Consider the following 24841-nt stretch of genomic DNA (forward strand, 5'->3'; position numbering starts at 1 on the left):
TGGCTAAGGTATTCTCCACCTCAATCGGATCGAAGTATCTTAATACTCTTGCCAAGTTGATTCTGTACTTCATTCTTGAATTCTTTGAACTTTTCAAAGTATTCAGACTTATGTGTCATCAAGTACACATAAACATATCTACTGAAGTCATCAGTAAATGTGATGAAGTACCTATAACCACCTCTAGCAGCGACATTGAAAGGGCCACATACATCACTATGTATAAGTCCTAACAAATCAGTCGCTCTCTCGCTGTGCCCACGAAAGGGAGTCTTGGTCATCTTGCCTCGTAGGCATGACTCGCATATCTCATATGATTCAAAATCAAATGAGTCCAGCAAATCATCCTTATGGAGCTGGGATAAGCGCTTGTCATTTATATGACCTAAGCGACAGTGCCAGAGGTAGGTTTGGTTCATGTCATTTGACTTGAACCTCTTGATATTTATGTTATAGATAGGGCTCTCAAGGTCTAGAATATAGAATCCGTTTATCAGAGGTGCACTACAATAGAACATATCGTTTAAATAGACGGAACAACATTTGTTCTTTATAGTAAACGAGAAACCTTTCTTGTCCAAACAAGAAACTGATATAATGTTCTTAGTTAATGCAGGCACATAACAACAATTGACTAACTCTAGTACAAGCCCAGAGGGCAGAGATAGAAAGTAAGTCCCTACAGCAACAGCAGCAACCCGTGCTCCATTGCCTACTCGTAGGTCCACCTCACCCTTTATCAATGCCCTGCTATTTCTCAGCGCCTGCACATCAGTACAAATGTGAGAAGCACATCCAGTATCTAATACCCATGATGTAGAAATAGATAGATTGACTTCTATAACATATATACTGGAAGTCTCACTTCGCTTCTTCTTAAGATCCTCCAAGTATACCTTGCGGCCTCTTCCAATGCCCATTCGACCACCGGTGGGGCGGTAGCATCCGCAACCCTCCTTTAGGCTTGATGCCTTGCCTTTGCCCTGGCTGGGACTTTCTCACCTGGCTTGCCCTTGCCCTTATGTTTACGAACCATCGAGCAGTGTTGTCTAGCCTTCTTAAGGTTTAGCTCGGCAGTTCTTAACATGCTAAGCTCGGACGATGGCTTGTCAATCTCTCATATTGTAGTTTAGAACGAATTGACTATAGCTATCCGGCAAGGATTGCAAGATTAGGTCAGTGACTCTTGGCCAAGAGGGAACCCCAACCTTTGTAGGTTCTCTATGTACCCAATCATTTTGAGTACATGGGCTCCTACGAGCCGTCGACATCTTGCACTGAAACAGTGCCCTTGAGATCTCAAATCTCTCATGCTCGCTTGATATAATTGACGAAGATGTTCAACCATATCGTAAGCACCCATTAACTCGTGTTGCTTCGAACCTCCGAGTTCATGGTCGCGAGCATTAGACAAGACACATCTAATCGTCATCTTGATGCTTCTTGAAAGCATCTCGGCCACCAAGGCGGGAGGAGCCCCGGAATGGGTCGCTCGAACGTATAGTTTACGCTCGGTGAGAACTATTCTCGTGTTCTGTGCCGATCCCGGAAGTTTGCTCCGTTGAGCTTGTCCTTCTCGAGGACAGATCGCAGGGAGAAGGTGTTCGTATTCGACGTCATGGTAATCTACAACAGAAATAAAAGCAGAAATAAATATCATCTTCTTAATCATTTAATTAGGCCTTTAACTAAATGATGCTCCCACTGACTTCTATAATTCATGTGGGGCAAGATCCACATCATACTAACCCTTGAGTTAGCTTTGGCTAATACGCCCAAGACTTAGTATGATCGGTAGGTAACGATTATCAATTACATATCTCTGCAACTCTTGTTTATAGAATCAAAATCCGCATTTATATTAAAACTCGAGTTAGCTTTGGCTAATACGCCCAAGAATTAATATATATGTGATTTTGACCTAACTTTCCAACCGTTGGAAGAATGTGTATAGTTATACTCGATCCAACCGAGTTAACTAAGAATACTCAATCTAATTGAGCTGTACTCACCCATGCGTTGATAGGCAGGATCAAGATTGTCCCTCCGTACCCTACCAAGATAGTCAACAACTACATGTGATCGAGGTAGTGGTAGGTATCACGGCATGGTAGGCATTATGAGTTGACGTGATTTAGATCTAATCTAAACGATGATGCGTATCATATACTCGATAGATCTAATCTAATCGAAGGGTGCATCATGTGCACGACTTAGATCTAATCTAATCGTTAGGCACTAATTAATTACTTAATTAACTAGCATGCATCACATACACACAAAAGCAATTAATTAAATAATTTTGTGATTATGTCATGGCCCTACTACGATCTTCTCAAGCCAATGAGAAGATCGGATGGTCAACCTAAGGTCAACAGCTTCTCAAGTTCCTTCCGTTGACCACCTCGTGTTGCTCGCGCCCTCCTCGTAACTCCGTCTTGAGTGGACCTTCCACCGCTTCAAAATTTACATTACATTTTGAAACTCGAGTTACATTCGAGTCTAAATCTAATTTACAACCGGAATATAAAAGAAAGGCACGACACGTAGGTCGTGAATATAAAATAAAATAAACACAAACACATAACGGCACACAGACCGTAATATGAATTACAACACAATTCCAATCTTATTAGGTCTTTTTGGGCCATGACTATCACAAAATTAATATATAATTCTAAATTATATATTTTTCATCATTTTCTGTAATTTTCATATTTTTTTTACAATTTTATGAGTAAATTTTTCCCGGCGGTCCCCTTGCGGGGCCAGGGGCAGCGCCCCTACCCGCGATCTAACCATTGCGAGGGTTCCTTTGCGATCCAATAGCGCCTAAGCCCGTTGTCCCAAAAATTTTGGGGCGAAACATTGTCGTTTCGAAAAATTCTTCTTGGTAGTCGAAGCCTACAAGTGTCTAAACACTTGTGCTTCGCTTCTACGAGAAAAATACCCATTAAAACTATAAAAACATGAATTTACAGAAAGTTTACAGATCTATATTTTTCATAAAAATATGAATCTAAACTCGTACTCGCTTTGCACGTGGCTCTGATACCACTGTTGGGTTTTTCGCGTCGCGGAAACCCCGAATCACCCTAGCCAACGGATCTCGTGCGAAGAGTATAGAACGAAAATTTATGAGTACGAGTTTACAACTTAGATCTACTCCTAGACCTACATGAAGAAAGATTTATACCTTCGATGCGAAGCCCTTCGCAATCCTGCTTGTCCTCAGTTCGCCGGATCTCGAAAGTGTCAAAGTAGACACTTCTCTATGTGTATCCACACAAGCAAGAGATGGAGAAAAATCTCTAAGGATGTGCTAGCAACCTTAGAGATCAGTAGGGAGGAGAGGGAGAGCAAGAAGAAAACTCAAGAGGAAGAAGAAGATGGAGTTACAACCACTTGAAATGAAAAAATCAATTTTCATTCCACCTAAAAGTGGCCGGCCACTTCAAGGCATGTAACCCCCATGGAATATCAAGAGTCAAGTCTCTTGATCTCCTCCATGAGGTGGCATTTGGTCAAGTCAAACTTGACCAAATGAAGAAGCCTTGATGATGTGGCATTGGTCAAGTCAAAGTCAAGTCAAAACTTGACTCTTCATCTTCCTACTTAAGTCAAGTCAAACTTGACCACTTCTCTCCCTTGGTTGATCTAATCTAACCATTGGTTCAAGTCAATTTTAATTTAATGCATCTCTATTCATTGAATTAAATTAATTAAATAAGTCTAAGTCCAAATTAGACTCACTTAACACATGAACCAAATTGAGTCCAACTCAATTAGCCTACTTTGGATTACTCTTAATACAATTTGGTTCATCATATGAACGTAATCATTTAGGTTCATCTAATGAACCTAATCTCCATCTAATTGCCCTTAGTGTGTGACCCTATAGGTTCTTGTAACGTTGGCAATGCCCCTAAACCCATTTAGGAGCATAAATAATGAGCGGTATCTAGCAACACATCATTACTACCCAAGTTACAAGAATGTTGAGATACAACATCACCTTGTGACTACTAATTGTGACTCCTCACAATATATGACAAATGTTCTTCTATCCTAGACATCTAGATTGATCAATGTGAGCATCATGGCATCCTCTAATCAATCTAAATCTTGAACTCAAGTAGACTCACTCAATCAAATGAGCTCAATATCCTATATCGACTCATTTGGGCAACTTATTGGTCTCACTCTATCAAGAATATCGATGTCACCCCCGCTCATATAGGAGGATAGATCCCATCTACATCACTCACATCCTCCTGTATAATTCGTTACATACCCAGTGAATCGTCTTTATAGTTCACCCGCCACGGGTGACGTTTATGAAACCAAAGTACATAACTCCATAGGATCCATGGTGACTTGTGTCTAAGGACTAGTAGTTAATAGCCACATGAGAAAGTATATACACTCATATAACGATCGATGATACTTTCTCACGGGTCATTCAAGATACATTCTCCAATCGTACCCATGTCAACTTGATATCTCTATATCCATGACTTGTGAGATCAAGTCATCGAGTTGACCTACATGCTAGTCTTATTGCATTAACATTGTCCCTAAATATTAATACTCGACTAGGAATGATTAAGAGTAGTGTTCCCTATATCATCTCACTATCGGTTCAACTAACCGATTGATATAAGTGAGAACCGTCTACTCAATGACGTTATTATACTTAGTTTATTTGGCACCAATACAAGTAAGTATAATAACCAAAAACCAAATGCCTTTATTTATATAGAATATGATACAACAAGTCCAAAATACAATCATCAAATGATTGGCTCTAGCTAACAGTATCCGAAATAGACCCCATGTCGAGATGCCGTCTCGAATCAAAGTCCTGCAATGCATGATATACAGATTTAGCTAATTACATAAATTAATTAGCTAAATCAAATCTCTGGCTAAAATTTAATCCATTGAACAACTAGGGTTAACTTTGTTAAACCTAATCGTTCCACTAATCGATTAGATTAAAATCTAAACCAAAATCATCCTAAACTCACCCAAATATGAATCTATCATCTAACCATTCATGAACAACTAATTCATCCCTAATTCAATGCATTTACCTAAATTATCAGTTGTTATTAATTCTGTTAACAAATTCCAGATCACAGAACAAAAATCTCACCTACTGAAACCAATCGGATCAAGAAGGAAATCATGGATCAACGTGCCGCCCTACACCTTACCTCAATCTCACAACCCTAATTGATCCACAACTCGGTGAGTTTGTTGCTGGAAAAAGATGTAGCTACTAGTACCTGTGGCTTCTGTGGCAGCAACACAAACGATTTCCAACTTCAGATCAACAAGCATCAGGAACTAGGGCAGATGACAAATCAAAAGGAAAGGTGATTGAGGTTGGCTTACCCTCGAATCCCCGAACACTTCCTCATGCCGAAGATCTAGGGCACGGCATCGACAGGGCGGAGTCGCACAGGGCAGAGGGGCGGTGGCGCTGCTCGGGGTCGAGAGACGGTAGCAGCGTTAGGGACGACGAGCTCCTCCTCACCTCGATCAGTGATCCAAAAAGGGGACGGGGAACATAGGTCGGCAGAGGAGGAGAGAAGCATCGGCGTCGAGTTGGCTAGGGCACGGGATAGAGGAATCGAGCGGTGTCAGGCAGAAGAGAGGAGGATGGGAAAGGGCTGCCGACGTGTGAAGGCTCGGGATGGGTTTGGCGAGGATGAAGAGGAGGGGAAGATGATCGGGGTGTGTCGCCGTGTGAGGGAGAGGGAAGAAAGGGTCACGAGAGGGGAGAAGGAGGGGGGATCGGGCGTTTAGGGCACGGGTGAGAACAAAGGGAAAAAGAAAAAGAAAAAGAAAAGGAAAAAATTCAATTTTTCAATGTTAAATTGGGCTACTTTAAACATGTTCCCCGTGATTTAATATTTATCCCCGTAATCTATACCATACGGTTTTCGAAAAATTTCAAGAAAATTTTTAAAAATTCCGGAAAACTCCCTTTTTGGTTATTCACCCTTTTTCGGTATTTTACAGTTATGATATTTTTGACAGGACAAGCATGTGGCTACCGTTCGAATGACATCTTCTTGGAGGGTCGGCCAAAAATACCCGGCTAGGAGTATCTTACGAGCTAATGCACGATCGTCTGGATGGCCTCCGCAGAAATCTTGGTTCACCTCCCGCAGAATGTATTCGATATCTTTCGATCCGACGTATTTGAATAGGGGCTTAGAGAATGCCCTCTTATAAAGCTGGTTAGTAGATTTAACAATTAGTATTATCTTTACTTACCATTTAAATCTCACATGCCTTTTGTTCTTTGATTTCTATGCCATTTGTTTCAAATTGATTTTATTTTGCAGTTTCCTACTGTGAGTTTCCTGCTCTTGAATTCGAGAATTTGAAGACTTTTGACACATCCAAATCATTTGATATACAAGTGTCTTTGGAAGAAGGTCCAACAATTATCTGTCCCTACTCGAAAAGAAACTTTATGTATAGCAAATTGTCTTTGTAAGTTTAAGGCTGTAGCATATCATGCAAAGGTACTTGTAGACTGAAGTTCATTTTATTTCCTCCATGTTGCTCGGTAGTTGTTGGAATGCCTTCTTTCTTTGCTACATACATAAGAGAGAAATTCATGAGAATGTTTTTTATTCTGAAAGTGGAGAACACATTGCCTTATCAAGGTAGGTATAATCAATTGAATGTGTTGCTTCTTGATAGAGTTTCAAAATATAAAGCAAAGGCATTTTGGGAGTTGGTGAGTAGACAAAATCAAAGCCAAAGGTGAATTGATCTTTGCATCACATTCACTAGTCATTCTCATGTTTTAGAAAGGCCTGGTCCAACTCAAACTTCTGAATCACGAAGTGCACATTTAACCTATGGGCCTTTGGTAACAGAAAACACAAGTTTCATTGAAGGTATTTTGGTCTTTCTGTCATGCAAGTTAAACTTGCTATTTTATTGTTTAATCAAGGCAATGAATACCAACACAGCTTTATCTGTAACATCATCCTTAATTTTTAAACTACATATCAAATGATTTTCTTTTTCTAAACTTTTTTAATTTTGGTGAGATCACAAATAAATATACTTGAATATATGAGAATATGCAATATGACTGGCATATTTCAGTTGTTATTTTCTTACTCAAATATTTTCTTATTTTGTCTAAGTTGAAATATTCTGTAGCTACCAAAAACCCATCTCCATCTGAGACATGTCCATCATGAATTTCATCAAGGCTCTGTACAGGTAATTTCTGTATTATACTAGTTTGTAGTACCAAATGAGTAAGGGAATGACTTTGGCTTTTACGTAGCATCATTTTTGTGAACATAAATATCTAACCCGTGGTTAATCTTTATTCTTCCCTCTTCAATATTCTCACAGATTAGGTTATTGTAGCAACAATTGCTTTTGGGATGGGAATTGATAAGTCCAATGTTCAAAGAATCATCCATTATGGATGGCCACAGGTATAATAGGACAATGTCTGACAAATGATATTATTGTCTAGACTCTAATGCTTTTCTTGCTAAGGACACGCTGATTTTTTTTTGACCCATTTGACAAATTAGGGTTGGTTCAGTCCAATTATTTTTGAATATTTGGCACAATCTACATGATCCATGGGGGCGCTGGGGCGAGCGAATCGCCTTTTGCCACATGTGAAATCTTTATAAAGATTCAAAATATTTACTTCTATTATTAAAAAATTTTCAGCATTCTTCTTTTAATTTTTAGCAATGGTATCAAAGAGTTCGTGAACAATAATTCAACCTAAGTTAGTGTAAGTTAAAATAATTAATTATTCATTATTATTTTTATTATATCGTGTGTGTATTTTATTTATTTGTTTTTATATTTATTAGACTAATATAGGTTATTGTAATATGAACAAGAATAATAAAAAGAGATAAAATGTTGATGAACACGCTCCTCATTCTTCATTCTTTAATCATGATGTGTTGGGTGGCAAATTTGTTAGATGGTGACAGATTAGCTATAATAATGTGATGTGGATGACTCATGTAAGAGGAGGGTATATGGATTTCAACGTGATCACACTTTGGAAGATCAAAGAATTAAAGTTTTAACAAATTTGCTCTAATAAGAAGAACAAAGAATTATCATAAGAAATTGAAGACATGCATGCTACTAGCAAGAGGATGGAAGAAAAAAATTATTAAAGGGAAATGGAAATTGGAATCGTAATGTGTGATTGCATGTATCTCAAGACAATGTGAATATTTATTTATCTCAATAGTAATTGTATTGTAGTTTTGGATTTAGAAATTAATTTTTTTAATATTTTTAAAATTTGTGATTGTTTGTTGCAAAATAATATGTAGATATGCCTGGTTAGTTTGCCCGGTCGGTCTCTTCATCTGACCGTCAGACTTCTCTGCCTGCTCGAGATCTTCGCCCGGCCTGTCAGCTCACCCGTTCGGCTAGTCTCTCTGACAGCCCGACCTATCTACTCGGCCGATCTACTTTGGCTGACTTGCTTGTCCTGACCTGTCTGCTTAGCCCGTCTGCTTCGCCCGACCTACCTATATGCTCGGCTAGTCTGCTTCGCCAGACCTGTCTGCTCAGCCGGTCTATCTTTCGCCAGACCTGTCTGTCCTCTCGACACCAGATCGCCCGACCTACCTCTCATCAAGCCTTTCTGTCCACTCGGTCAGCCTTTCTGCTCGATCGACCTTTCTGATCTGCCGCGCCCACTCGTCCTGCTCAGCCGATCAGCCCGATCTGTCAACACTGTGCAGACTGCCTTCATCGCTTGGCAGAAACCAGCCCCTGCTGGGAGCCTGAGATTGTCAGCTCAGGTCATCTCAGTTGTAAGTTGAATTTAATTCGAGTATTTAAATTCGGCTAATACCCTATATATCTCTGGCAACAGATTGTTTGTGTCCAACAATCTTGAAATAGATTTGCTTCTGTTGAGATGGCCACGGAACGAAATGTTGATGTGCAACAGACTCAACACGTGCAAGCCCCCTCCGCCCCGATTGGAACTGTGTCAATCAACCACGAGGAAAAATCAGAGAAGTTCAGTGGATTGAACTTCAAGAGGTGGTAGCAGAAGATGCTCTTCTACTTGACCACGCTCAATCTGGCTCGGTTCTTGACCGAGGACCCTCCCAAGTGAGCTGAGGATGCTGATACACAGACCATCAGTATAGTGGAGGCATGGACTCATTCTGAGTTCCTTTGCCAAAATTACATCCTCAACTGCCTTACCGACTCGTTGTACGCTGTGTATAGCATGAAGAGAACGACTAAGCAGTTATGGGAGTCCCTGGACAAGAAATACAAGACGGAGGATGCAGGGGCAAAGAAGTTCATCATGGGCCGATTCTTGGACTACAAGATGGTTGACTCCAAGACGGTGATCAGCCAAGTCCAAGAGCTTTAGGTGATCTTGCATGAGATCCACTAAGAAGGGATGGCTCTGAGTGAAACCTTCCAGGTAGCTGCTATCATTGAGAAGCTACCTCCCGACTAGAAGGACTTCAAGAACTACCTGAAGCACAAGCGGAAGGAGATGAATTTGGAGGAACTCACTGTTCGACTTCGCATCGAAGAAGACAACAAGAGTTCAAAGAGGAAACTGTCCTCCCAGGATACTGTGAAAGCCAACATGGTCGAGCACGGTCAAAGCTCGAAATGGAAGAACCCCAAGTCTTCCAAGATGGGACCCAAGGTGGCATCAACAAGAAGAAGTTCTCTGGGAAGTGCTTCAACTGTGACAAAGTGGGTCACAAATCTTCGGAGTGCAGAAAGCCAAAGAAGAAGCAAGAGGCCAACCTGAACGAGAGACCAGAAATTGACGACCTCTGCGCTGTGGTCTCTGAGTTGAACCTGATCGGTTCAAACCCGCGACAATGGTGGATCAATACTGGAGCCCCCAAACATATATGCTGCAACAAGGAGCTGCTCCACAACATCGAAGAAGTCACTGGAGACAAATTGTTCATGGGGAACTCAGCAACCTCAGACATCATGGTCCAAGGAAAGGTGGTGCTGAAGATGACCTCGAGCAAGGATCTCACTCTAAATAATGTGTTGTATGTTCCGGAGATTCGAAAGAATCTAGTGTCCGAATCACTATTAAGTAAGAATGGCTTTCACATTGTCTTTGAGTCGAACAGAGTTGTATTGTCCAATAATGGAGTGTTTATAGGAAGGGGCTATGTATCTGATAGGTTGTTTAAGCTCAATGTAATGACGATTAGGCCTAAGATAGATAAAACTGAAAGCTCTTCCACTTATATGCTTGGGTCTTCGTGTTTGTGGCATGGTAGACTAGGACATGTTAACTACGATGTATTGCGTAGATTAATTAATATGCAAAGCATACCTACATTCCACCTTGACCCAAAACACAAGTGTGAGATTTGTGTTGAAGAGAAAATGACAAGGTTATCCTTTCAACATATTGAAAGAAGTGATGAAACACTTGACCTAATCCACACTGATGTGTGCGACCAAAAAGGTACGGTAACACGTGGTGGTAATAAATACTTCATCACTTTTGTAGATGATAACACAAAATATTGTTATGTGTATCTTCTTAAAAGTAAGGATAAAGCTATAGAGAAATTTGCTCTCTATAAGAATGAGGTTGAAAACCAACTTAATAGGAAAATTAAGGTGGTTCGAAGTGACTGAGGCGGTGAATATGTATCACCGTTTGCTAAGTTGTGTGCTGAACATGGGATCAAACATGAAACAACAGCCTCTTATACTCCTCGGTAAAACGGAGTTGCTGAGCAAAAGAATCGAACTCTAAAGTGTTGGGACCTTGACATCTGCTAGAGGGGGAGGGGAGGGGGGGTGAATAGCGTCTCAGCCAAATCGATTGCTTCCTATAATGTTAGTTCATATCAAAAATACAAAAACAAATACTAACAAGAGAAAGCAAATCTAACACGTTGATTTAACGTGGTTCGGAGATAAAGCTCCTACTCCACGGCAGCCCGTAAGGTGGACGATCCTAATCCGTCGGTGGATGTCTCCTCGAAAAAAATCCGGCTAGCTCAAGCTCCTTGTCGGTGGAGAAACCTCACCACAAACACTTGAATATAAGCACACCGATCACACGAAGGTTTGGGAGACTCTAATAGGATTTAACCAAGTATATTTCGTCAATCATGCCCAAGCACCCCGAGTTCTATTAAATAGAGCTCGAGAGGAAAACACAAAGTTATTTTCCCGCTACCAGTCGACTGGTCCTTTAAGTGAAGCCGACCGTTACCCAACGGCCGGCTACCAGTCGACTGCTACAGTGTACCAGTCGACTGCAACAGTAACCAGTCGACTGCTACAGTGCTGCTATAGTGTCGCAACAGTACTGTTGCATTGTTGCTATATTACTACTATAGTGTCGCTACAGTACTGCTATAGTAAATCCTAAAACACGTAGAATTTTACCCTGAGTACAATCACTTAGCACTCATCCTAACCCGACCAACCTAGACCTAGCCTACTAGCCTCCTCCATCAGCCTCGCGTCCCTCCGATGTCTCCCCATCCTTCACGTCTTGCCTTTTGGAGCTTCCTTCGGCCTTGTCCATATTGTCGGACCTTCCTTTGCCAAGAGGCTTCACACCTCCGGAACTTCATCCATTGCCAAGTCACACTTGGACTTACATTGCCAAGACTACATGCTTGGACTTACACCGCCAAGACTCATCCTTGGGCTTTCCTCCTTTGCCAAGATCACACTTGGACTTTCCTTGTTGTACCTGTATCCTGCACACTCACAATGCATATCAAATACAACAATAAACCTAACTTAAACCTTTGCCCAAACATCAAAACCTAGGGCACCTAGATTGCTCTAACATAAAGGAGATGATGAATGCTCTTCTATTGAGCTCTGGATTACCAGAGTCTATGTGGAGAGAAGTTGTGTTAACAGCTAATTACCTTTTAAATAAGGTGCCCTGGAAGAAAATAGATAAGAGCCCTTATGAGTTGTGGAATGGAAGACAACCGTCCTACAAATATTTACGAATATGGGGGTGTCTTGCCAAAGTGTTGGTGTCTGATTCGAAAAGGATTAAGATAGGACCAAAGACTGTTGATTGCATATTTATTGGATATGCACAAAATAGCACTGCGTATAGATTTTGTGTGTATGAGTCACACATACTAGAGATATACAAGAACTCGATAATCGAATCGAGAAATACCTCGTTCTTCGAGCATGTGTTTCCGTATAAGACTCGAGAGGATGCTAGCTCCTTAAAACGGACAAATGAAACACAAGGCGAAGAAGAAGATGATGATGACGAGGAACCCGTGGAGGTTGAGCCTAGACGGAGTAAAAGAGCTCGGATAGAAAAATCTTATGGATCAGATTTTATCACTTTTATGTTGGAGAGTGAGCCCTGAAGTTACTCAGAAGCTGTAGGCTCTTCTGATGGACCTCACTAGAAAGAGACAATTGCATCTGAGATAGAATCTATCTTGCAATATCACACTTGGGAACTTGTGGATCTTCCTCCGGGAAGTAAACCACTAGGTTGCAAGTGGATCTTCAAGAAGAAAATGAAATTAGATGGCACAATCGATAAATACAAGGCCAGATTGGTAATCAAAGGATACCTACAACGAGAAGACCTTGATTACTTTGATACATACTCTCTGGTGTCGAGAATAACTTCCATTAGAGTATTGTTGGCTATTGCCACTCTATGGAATCGTGAAATACATCAAATGAATGTAAAAATAGCCTTTCTAAATGGGGATTTAGAAGAGGAAATCTACATGGACCAACCTGAGGGGTTTTCTGTGCCAGGACAGAAAAATAAGTTATGTAGATTGGTGAAGTCATTATATGACTTGAAACAAGCACCAAAGTAGTGGCATGAGAAATTTGATAATGCCATGAAGGAATGTGGATTCAAGATCAATGAATGTGATAAATGTGTCTACATGAGAGCCACAGAGAGTGACTATGTCATCTTGTGCCTCTATGTAGATGACATACTTATCATTGGAAGTAATGATAAGATAATCAAATCCACTAAAGATATGTTGAACTCAAAATTTAACATGAAATACATGGGCCTAGCTGATGTGATTCTAGGAATCAAAATTTGTAGAACGACAGAAGGACTTGTTCTTAGTCAGTCCCATTACGTGGACAAGATTCTTGAGAAATTCACCAAGGGTGATACTACGTTGGCACGAATGTCGATATATACGAGTTAACATCTATCGAAAAATCAAGGTGAAAGTATCTCTCAGATAGAGTACTCTCAAGTGATTGGAAGTATGATGTACTTGATGAGTTGTACATGACCTGACTTGGTCTACGTAGTAAGCAAACTGAGTAGATACACGAGTAATCCCGGTGTTGAGCACTGAAAAGGTATATAACAAGAGTACGGAGGTACTTGAAGTGTACTCGTGAATATTGATAACACTATACAAGATATCCTGCTGTGATCGAAGGATACAACGATGCAAGTTGGATATCTGATATAAAAGACTCTAAGTCTACGAGTAGATTTATCTTCACTCTAGCAGATGCAGCCATTTCCTGGAAATCTTCTAAGCAAATCATAATAACCAGATCCACGATGGAATCTGAGTTTGTAGCTCTTGACAAATGTGGTGAAGAGGATGAATGACTACGACAATTCTTAGAAGATATTCCACGATGGCTGAAACCTGTGCTGGCGATTTGCATACATTGCGATAGTCAATCAACAATCGGTCGGACACAAATCCATTTGTATAATGTTAAGTCTAGACATATATGTCATAGACATAATACCATTAGATAACTTGTCACGCCCCAGAGGAGTCCCTGTCCGAAGAAATTTCGGCAGCATCTCCCCTGTACGGCGGACAATCTGAAACTTCTACATAACACACATACCTCAGCCACAGGCGGCTGGAATCATAACAATAAATAAAAGCAAAACACCACGCAGTTAATATAATTTATTCAGCCTCTGGTTGTCACAACCACACAGTTAATAATAGTAAACAAAAACCATCGTTCTCTGACTCGAAATCCACCCTACTCCACTACACTCGTAAAGCTCAAATCCGACGAACTCACCTCTTCTGCCGTCCAGGCAGGCATGTAGTAGAATAAAATCCAAAATCATACCAAAAATCCATCAACATCTCAAAATCCATACAAAGTCCAAGTATCCAAACAAACCAAGTCTATAACATAGTCAAAAAGGAAACAAACAAAACTAGTAGATCCGTAAGTCTTCGGGTCTTCAGGGGACCAGCAACTAGAACTATCTCCTGACAGCATCATCCTGAAATATAACAACAATGGAGGCGGGGTGAGTCCAACACTCAGCAGGTACAATTGATATACAAATAGAGGTACACAAGCCAGTCATGGCATAAAACCTAAGTATCAGACAATCTCGATACACATGACTGAAACCAAAAGTCCAGAACCTAGTCCTAACCTCAGTAAAACATGGTATGTCACTTATTCTAGAAACTAAGATACTCATGGTAATAAAGTACTCATGGCAACAAGATACTCATGGTAACAAATCACGAGATATAGGTACGGATACTTCACAGGCGACAAATCTAACATGCTATGGATATCAAACAGTGACATACCAAAGGCAAACATGTTCATTGCTTGTAGTTATAAAATACTATGCATATCCAATGACAATATCATAAAAGATAAGTCAAGAGGTACCCGCCTCAAATGTAGATCGTGTGTCCTCTAATCAGAGCTCTTGTCTCAAATCAGAACCCTGAAATAAATATACAATCAATCACTTAGGGTTATCACAGATCGGATAATGCAAGTCAAAACCTGAATAAATCCAATCTAACGATCTCATCCTTTTCTTCCAAAATCCATCCAACACTTGATAATCATTTTCTGTTAATATAATCCACCTTAACTCTACCTCAGACCTAATTCAATATTTAGATCAATAACAACTCAACACGAAACTTACCCAAATTCTGATGCCTCAGTGCTGCTCCAATCCTGAGGAATCTACTGCCAAATTTCTGGCCGCGGCATCCTGGAATTACTGATCCCTAAATCAAATACCCAATTTAGCCCTAATTCAACACATATATCAACTAATCAAATAATCCAAATTCATTATGATCTACATCCAAAACCAATTACCTACTCCTTACCTCAATTCACCACCAAGTGACCGTTGTGGAATACGGCCCAAGAAGTTCACCGTTGAAGCTGGATCGCCGGAACCGTGAATCACCCGTAATCCGTATTAACCGAAATTATACTGACCACACAAGCATAAAAATCTGATACGAACCATACACACCAACTTCTGAAACCTCAACTGAAGCAAAAATCACTACAGCAAATACCAAAAGCCCTAAATTAGAAATATCATCACAACCATATCAATGTTTCCAACCAAAAGACTAAATCCAAATACTCACCCAAACATAAATGCCCGATTTGTCGAGTCACTGCCGGATGTGGCTGCAGTCGGATAACGTCGGAAACTAATGGCCGGAACAAAACTCTAAATCCAGTGGTCGTCACCGAGAAGAGCAACAACCCTAAGGCACGGTAGATGGTTGCTGGACTTTGGCGTCGACAGTGGACAATGGGGCAGAGGGCAGAGGAAGAAGAAGGTGGCGTTGGCGCTCAGGCAGCGACCGACGCTAGGTAGAGAAGAAGGGCAATGGCGTTGGGAACTCCACGGCGAGAGCTACGGTGGCGTCGGCACGGGGTGGTCGGCAGTGGCGCCGGCTCTGTCCGGTGCGGCGACGACACTCTGCAAAGGAAGAGGCGTCGGCGGTGTGGCTCAGATCCACCGCACAGTGGTCGACGCTCGCTCTAGGGCACGGCTGGGCGGAGGAGAAGTGGTGTTCGGCTCGGTAGAGAAGAGAAGGAAGAGAAGAGGACTAGGGCTCGGCGACAAAGAGAAGAGGAAGGGAACCGCCGAGTGGTGGTTAGGGCGAGGAGAGGCACGGCTCGGTGTCGGGGAGAAGAAGTGAATGGCGACAACAAAAAACGAAGAAAAAGGAGATAAATAAAGAAAAGGAATTAATAAATTCAACTTTTCCTCATTTAAATAGGGTAGCCAAAATAGGCTTTTCCAGACCCCATTTTTGTCCCCGTTAACTCGTCCGTACGAGCTCCGAAAAACCCCCAAAAATTGTCCAAAAATTCCGAAAAATTTCCTTATTCATATTCTCCTATTTCCGATATTTTACATAACTACTCTCAACGGGAGTTATCTCTATTGACTATGTGAAGTCAAAAGATAACCTAATGGATCCGCTAACCAAGGGGTTAAATCGAGAGTTAGTTGCAAGCTCATCAAGAGGAATGAGCTTGATGCCATTGTCAGCGATCGGTGCAGAGGGCACCCAACCTATGCTGACTGGAGATCCTAAGAACTAGGTTCAAAGGGACAACTAATCTGCACTGACAAGACACACTGTAGGAGGATCTCCCAATGAAACAATGACTAGATCAGGGTAAGTCGATGGGCTTTTAATGATCAAGAAGAGTAGATGGCAACTCTTGAGGGATCACCTATGTGAGAAAGAAGTGGGGCCGCTTCGAAGAGAATTGGAGGCACAATTCTTAAAGTTTCTCACAGAACCAGGTGTGTTCATGGCTAAGAACGAACACACTCATGAGAACTGAGTTGTATCAGGGAGAGTCTTGGGTGAGATTTGTCATTGCTTACACAGACGACAGTATAGTTCAAGGACATCGTGTCTACTATCAGCCAGTAAGCAACCAGATCTTCACAAGGGAAGGTTCAAAGGGTAAAACCTACCTATCCTATACTTAACTCAACAACTGAATGCTATCACTTACCCTATATCCATTCATGTGGGAGATTGTTGAATAAGTGAATGGAGAAAAAATGGAAGAGGAAAGATGCTCCATTGTGAATGGGACTTTAGTCCCACATTGGAAGTTTCATGGTATTTTTGTTGGTTTATATTGATTCACATACATTGAGGATGTGAACAAATGCATGGGAGAGGCTCTCTCTCATGCGTGGGTGCATAGGAGGTGGGGGGGGTACATATCCAGGGTCCGGATTGCACTGAACCAAGTTGACTCATGTGTGAGCGCGAGCTGCGCACACGAATACCGGATCAGTCGGGATAAAATTTGCTCAAGTGGAACAACCAACATTTTACCACGTAGATCTTTTGCTGTTGTGAAATGGATGCATTAAATTCGAGATTAATGCAGAATAAAACTGGCCGAGTAATAATGAGTGAAATGGTGGCCGTTTCACTGCTCGGCTAATAATGACCATTAAGATCATTAACTCTAGCCATTGATCTGAGCTCCTATATAAGGAGGCTCCGATCATAGGCAAAACTCACAACAAGCAAAGCAAAGGCTCTCCATTTTCTTCCTCCTCTATCGTGCAACTCTTGCTTGGCAGAGTGCCCGTGGTAGCAATCGGGTGCCACTCAGTTCGTCGTGACCACCAGTGCTTGGTGAAGTCCAAGGTCAACCGTTGTTTCCTGGGAAACCGACGACCCTTGTAAGCTTTGAAGAACAGCTAGAGTGGGTGAATATGTTTCAAGGAAACTATGACTCGCAGGCCTTGGTCAGCTCGGTCTTTTCATCCGACCGTCAAACTTCTCTGCCCGCTCAAGATCTTCACCCGATCTGTTAGCTCACCCGGTCGGCCAGTCTCTCTGACAGCCCTACCTGTCTGCTCGATGTTACGATTCCGTAAGTGCACGGATTCATCGTCAGTAATATAAAAGATTGTCGAACCCACAAGGACTGGTTATAAGCACTAGTGAAGGCACACTTAGGATTAACTACACTATCGATGATTGTAGGTAATCTAAGAGAAGAGATCGGAAAGCGGGGAAGAGAACTAGCAACAAGAGGGAATCGACCTGGTTAATGAAGAGCTCTAGAAGTTTAGTTTCATTGTGGTGTATTGATATTCCTTATATTATCCTATACTCATTGTCCTTCATCTTGTATTCGCCGGAAGCTAAAGCAACTATCTTCGAGCACCAGACAGAGGCAATCCCTACGAAATCCTGTCACAGTTAACCCTCCTGTCATGAGGGCACCTCGGTAGATCACAAGGACATGACTCTTACTGATGTTATCAAGAATAGAAATAAGAAGCTAGGTTTGGTCTCTTACTTCCTTGCAAAGGAGTCACCTCTCCTTTCGAAGAAGTACCCAAGATGTCCATGAACGGGTTACCCTTGTCACTAGGGCCCCTTGGGAGTACGATTTAAGGCATTCCCTCTATGAGGTTGGCAATTCCTACACAATCAATCAACATGACAAAGAAATCGAGGAATTGAAACAAAGCAAGCGAGATCATCCAATGAATATAAACATGATATGAGTTTTACATCAAACTAATCCACAATTACTCTCTCGTCCTAGAACAAAGACTCTACTCCATAGATGCTAGAGAGGAACCCGAAGACATAGAGAAACTAAACATATAATCCTTAAAAAACGAAGAGAGAAGGAAGAAGTATGCTTATCCAATGATGATGAGTGATCTCCGGATCCAATCCTTTACTTCTGGAGTTGAGGTGGTGATGGAAGATCGCTAAATCGATGTCCTGGATGGTGTGGAACGGCACCAGTATGAAACTCCTCTTGACGGCTCACCTCCCGGCTCTCCCCCATGAGAAAAGGGGTTAAAACCCCTTTTATAGACTAGGGTACGGCGCGGCGGCACGGTTGTGCAAGGATGGCACGACCATGCCCTGACTGGGCTCTGGATGCGCTACACGGCCGTGCCAATTGGCACAGCTGTGTGATGCTGGGGCTCGGTTCTGGGTGACACGGCCGTGCAGGGTCGCACGACGGTGTGCTGCTTGGCCTCGGTCATAGGGTGCACGGTCGTGTGATGCTCCGCCTCTAGTTTGGCCGCACGGCCGTGCAAGGGTTGCACGGTCGTGCATATCTTCCCTTCTGTCTGGCCACACGGTCGTGTAAGGTTTGCACGGCCGTGTTCTCTGGTTCACTCCGGTGCGTCAACAAATGTTGTTTTCACTCTGAAAGTTGTCCTTGTCAACACAAAACCAAACAAAGAGTAGATATCCATACAAAAGAATATATACGATGAATATACGATAAAAGAGGCGATCATAAAAAAAATATGTATGTATAAAGCAAGTGAATGTGCATAAAAGCATGCATAAACCATCAAAATATTTACGCACATCACACCCCCAGACTTGAACCTTTGCTTGCCCTCAAGCAAAACACTACAAACTATGTTTATGAGCGCTTGACAGTGTTTCATAATCCCTAGTGCATTCGCCTAACTCTATCAACTAGTTTCATTGATAAGCATGATTGTGAAGTTTCCTAAGTATGGCCTAAGCATAAGTTCTTTGTGCTCGGTGCAATAACTAGCTCAAACTCTTCAAGTTTCAATTCTTTGTCCTAGTCAAGTCGTCATATGATTAAGTTCCTAATGTTCGCGGTGATAGGCACTTATCTGCCACACACTTGGTTCATTTTTCTTAAGTTACACAAGGTCTTAAAGGATAGTTCTCGGAATTAAGAGAAAAATAACATTCATTTCCCCAATAACCTAATTCGGTCTCAAAGGGGTGAATTGTTAGTTTCCACTCACGACAACTGTTTTTTTATCCCTTATTATTATTATTATTTTATTTTTTATTTATATATATATATTTTTTGTTGGTGCTGTGTAGCACTAATCACACATGCGGGATGCAAATGTTGGGATTTAGAGTTTTTCAAATGAGCTTTCATGATCCAAGGTTGTCCAGTAACCAAAATGTAAATAAGAAATCCCCATGGGAGCACAAGTACTAACCAATTCGGATGAATCATAACTATTCCAAAAATATTTCTACTATTCAGGCCTAAGTACTTAGGTGTAGTGTAAATAAGATCCTTAAGGTTAGGCCAAAACTTATACCAAACTCCGTACAATACTTAGCTTATTTCATGCTACTAGAGATAGAGAAAGGAGATATACCAAACATATTAACACTATCTTGACAACTCATAAACTAAGAAAATGCTAGTCATTTTGCTATCGGACAAGTAGCAGAAAAGTAGAAGATTTGATGTATTCAAATATATCTCAAAACCAGAAATGTGAATAAACAAAACAAAGTGCAAATGAGATATAAGTAAAACATGAAACAAGAAAAATGCAGAAAGTAGGCTAAAAATAAAAATATGCAAAAGCAGAAAGAAAATGCAAAAAGAAAAGAAAACACGAAGACTCGACTCAACTTGTGCAGATAGATACAACACCCCCCCCAGACTTAGACTTTTCATCGTCCCGATGAAATCAATACTGTGGCGGGCCTGGGGGATAAGGGGGTCCCCGATGTGTGTCAGGTGGAAATCTAGGCATACCAAGAAGTGGCCAAGGTGTTGATGATATTGATATAGGGCATCTACTTGTTGTCTAGTGATATCCATATCATCCATAAAATTTCTCATTCTCTCTTGGTCAATATCGTAGTCCTAAAAGAACCCTGTCACCTGACTATAGAAGTTCCTAGTGAACCGAAAATGATCCTGTACCTCCCTAAATTGGTCGTCAGATAACTTGAAGCAACCCTCCAATGATTGTTGTTGGGTATTTTGCTTCTCATGAAGGGAATCCAAAGAGGTACAGAAGTCAAAAAAATCAAAACTAAAGGATCCTGTGCCATATGCAAAAGAGTGTCGAGGAGGGTCCGGATGTCCGGAAGGCTGCGGGAACCCTGATGACGAGGGCTCTTGGTGGTACTCGTGTTCTTCAACAAGGGAGGGTACATTCTCGGGGTGTAAATCAATGATCACCCAATTCGCGGGGTTGCGAACTGAAGTGCGCTCGGGGCAAGGAAGGGGTAATGGAAAACCATTGGTTCTAGGGAAAGCAAATTCATTCTCATCCCGACAAATCATCCTCATAGCAAGACAAGAATCTATATCGATCTTGTCATTTCCATGAATCACCTATAATCCATCAAGCTCACAACCCAAATTGAATGCCACTTGGGTGATCAATCCTCCAAACAATATCATCCCCGAAGATGCCCTAGCTGCCTTCCACAAAGTTTGCAAGAAATAAAACCCCGAATCAAAATCAACTTTATTTAACATCGCCCAAAGAGAATACAATTCTATCTTCCTAACCACCCCATCACTCTCTCCTCTACCAAAGATCGTTTTGCTCATTACTCAGTGAAGGTATCTAAAGGTCGGGTTTTGCATGCGGGATGCTTTGGCTCTAGAGGGTTCATAAGTGTCATTTGATCCGGTTATCAATGTCCAAAATTCATTCCACCTAATTTTATCATCAAATCCTCGGGCACCACTAATGGGTAAACCAAAACAATTATTGAAATCACTAAAATTCCACCGAACTTCTTTATTAATCATTCTAAAAGTAATGACCCCTACAAAGTCATCCTCAGAAGAAAATTTAACATCAAGTGAGCTCAAAAAATCAAGGACTAGGCGGGGATAGGTCGGTGCATAAGCGTACATAATATCATTCCAATCTAAAGAGCTTATCATCCAATCTACATTATCCCTAATTCCTAACATGTCCATAGTAGTAGTATCCATATATTTAGTGCATGTGATTTTCCTAGTGACAAGGATATCATATCTAACTTTTTGTTCATGATTTCTAAAAATGATATTGAACTCGTTTTTGTTACCTTCGTCGCGTGCCACCCTTTTTCCTTTGTCTTTTGAAGTGGAAGCCTTCCATTTGCCTTTGTCCCCTCCCGGTGCATCTCCTTTGCCAGATCCACCGCTTCCCCAACAAAGTCTCTTCAAGATCTGTGACATGGTGTAAGGCTTTGAGGAGTTTCTTGTGGAAATGGGTCTTGAGGGTGGAAAGGGAGGAGAAAGAAGGGAAAATACGGAAGTTCCCTCTCTTTTCAGATTTGTGGCTTGAAGAAGTTTTAGATCTAGGTGTAGGTCTAAGAAAAAGTGAGCTCTAGAGGTGGAAAATCAGGGTTTGATGATGTATAGTAGAGAGAGAAAGGCTTTTGGAAGAGAGGGAGATGAAAATAGGGTTTTTAGAGGGGTAGGGCGCACACGGGCAAAGGCACTATCGTGTCTTATAGACACGACTGGGTTAGGTATGACCCCACACGACCATGCCGATTGGCACGACCTTATCCATTCTCCTTTCGGCCAAGGTCGCACGACCATGCCGGTTGGCATGGCCCAGTCCTTCCTCGTCTCTGGGCACATCTCACGGCCGTGCTATAACACCCATAAGATCTCTAATATTTTTATATGAATTTTATCATGATTAGAATGGACCTTAGGTGAATTTTTCCAAAAATAAGAGGAAATAGAACTAAAAAGAGGCACGGCTCAGTCCTTCCTCGTCTCTGGGCACGTCTCACGGCCGTGCTGTAACACCCATAAGATCTCTAATAATTTCATATGAATTTTATCATGATTAGAATGGACCTTAGGTGAATTTTTCCAAAAATAAGAAGAAATAGAACTAAAAAGAGGCATGACCAAGGTTTGAACCTTGGACCTCTTGTTGGATGCATGCATGTGTTAACCAGTAGCCCCAGCAAGGGTGTGCGGTTAGAAAGAGGAGGGAAATGATAGTTAAAGGTAGGAAAGGTGAAGGCTCCCTTCACTTAGGAGGAAAAGTTAGAGTTTTCATCTTCTTCCACCAATGAAAATTTCATTTGTCTTCTTCTTTTCAAGAATAGGAATAAGAGAGCTAAGGGAAGAAAAAATCATTTTCTCTTCTTCTCCTCATTAGGAATAAATAGGAAAATAGGAAAGAAAACTTCATTTTGCTTCCCTCTTCCTCCTTCCTCCTCCTCTCCACTGAAATCAAGCCCTCACCATCACCCTTGCCGAAACCAAGCCAAAGGAGTTCTCCTAGGGAAACTTCACAAAAGCAAGGGTACTTTCATTAGTAAAACAAGCGAAAGGATGTAAGTAATCCCCTCACCTGCAGTACAAGTAGCTTTCGCACGTTTTTTCTCTTAAAAGTTCTTGAAAACCTAGGATCTTGCCTTGTAAATTCGGCCAAGGTAAGGTTAAGAGGCTATCTATTGTTACTAAACGTGTCCATGCTTCATGTGGTTTAAAAATTTAGAATCACACCTCCTATAAGTTTCGGCCATGAAGTGATAAAGGGTTTAGAGAAAAATTTGAAACCTAACTATGCTTGAATATGACTCCTCATGATGTATGATATTCTATATGATGTTAGTTTAGGTATTTCATGCCTTATGTTACTCAAAATTTAGAACCATGTTCTATAGGTTTCGGACAAGTAAAGATAAAAGGTCTAGAAGAAGTTTAAAAACCTAACATTACTTGATTATGAGTCCTCATGATATGTAGACCATTATATGATGATAGTATAAATTTTTCATGCTTCATGTTGCTTAGAAATTCATGCTATGTTCTTAAAGTTTCGGCCAAAGAAAGATAAGGGGATTAGAGACACTTTAAGATCCAACTATGTTTGTTTATTAGTCTTCATGATATGTAGACTATTATATGATGTTAGTATAAATTTTTCATGCTTCATGTTGCTTAGAAATTCATGCGATGTTCTTAAAGTTTCGGCCAAAGAAAGATAAGGGGATTGGAGACACTTTAAGACCTCAACTATGTTTGTTTAATTGTCCTCATGATATGTAGACCATTATATGATGTTAGTATAAATTTTTCATGCTTCATGTTGCTTAGAAATTCATGTCATCCTCTTAGGGTTTCGGCCATGGTTGGAACTTGAGGGTTAGGACCTCATTTATGCTCCCTAAGGGTCTCACATGTTATGTTAAGTATTAGGAGAATTTAAGTTATGGATTTCATGTTTTAAGTTGCTTGAAAAACCTATGTGTCATGATTATGAGGTTCGGCCAAGACAAGAAAATGAGGTTAAGAAGCTACCTAGGATTCCTAAGGGGCTCACATGTTATGTTAAGTATTATGAGAACTTACGTTATTGATTTCATGTTTTTATGTTGCTTGAAAACCTATGCTTCATACCTAAATGTTTCGGCCAAGTTGTGATTAGGGTTTGCATAAAGTTTAAAAACCCAACTATGCATAATAATGACTCTTTATGATACAATATGAATTTTATGTCACCATGTTAATTGATATGTGCACTTATGCCATTATGCTATGCCATGCTATATGTTATGTGTATATATGTCATCATGTTATGTGCTCTCTATGACATGCCATATGATATGGGCACTTTGTGCCATCATGTTATGTTTTATGCAAGGTTTATGTATGAGGAAAAGCCTAAGAGATGCTTCCCTTAAGATGGGATTAAGAGCACTCTTCATGATAGCTTAAGAGATGCTTCCCTTAAATTGGGATTAAGAGCACTCTTCATGATTATGACAAGAAATATGATATGCTATGATATGACAAGGAACATGATATGTTATGATATGATAAGAAACATGTATGCTATTTTACTTTTGTTTGGCTTGTACTAAGGGTGGGCTCCATAAGCGCCCCTAGGTCGATGGTCTATGAAACGGGCCTAGTAAAAGGGATGGGATCCTATGTTGCCCCTAGGTCGATGGTCTATGAAACGGGCTTAGTTCCTAGTAGGTTCAAGATTAGCTACCTTGGATCTACTTAGGATGCGCGCATTCATGTATGTATGTGGTACAAAGCCGGACCTTCATGATGATATTATGTTTAAGTATTTATGTAAGATATGTTTTCTAAAGGACATCTTGCATATATTCATTTCATGATACATGTTTTCAAAAGAACATATTGCATCTACAAGTTCATGTTATATGGTTTCCTTTATGTTTATTTAAGATGCTCTTGAAAATATGTCTATGATATTTAGATGATCATGCTA

At 40.9% G+C, this 24841-nt stretch overlaps 1 long non-coding RNA gene across 1 annotated transcript; it reads right to left on the reverse strand.

Moving 5' to 3' along the window:
• Positions 1–4727: 4727 nt before the first annotated feature.
• On the reverse strand, positions 4728–5834 carry LOC122034608. Its single transcript, XR_006126741.1, has 3 exons — positions 5401–5834; positions 5159–5300; positions 4728–4864 (listed from the first exon to the last, which is right to left on the reverse strand). It is a non-coding gene; the product is annotated as an uncharacterized LOC122034608 (long non-coding RNA).
• Positions 5835–24841: the final 19007 nt, after the last annotated feature.

This window comes from Zingiber officinale, chromosome 11B (genome assembly GCF_018446385.1).
Source record: "Zingiber officinale cultivar Zhangliang chromosome 11B, Zo_v1.1, whole genome shotgun sequence".
NCBI classification, from domain to species: Eukaryota; Viridiplantae; Streptophyta; class Magnoliopsida; order Zingiberales; family Zingiberaceae; genus Zingiber; species Zingiber officinale.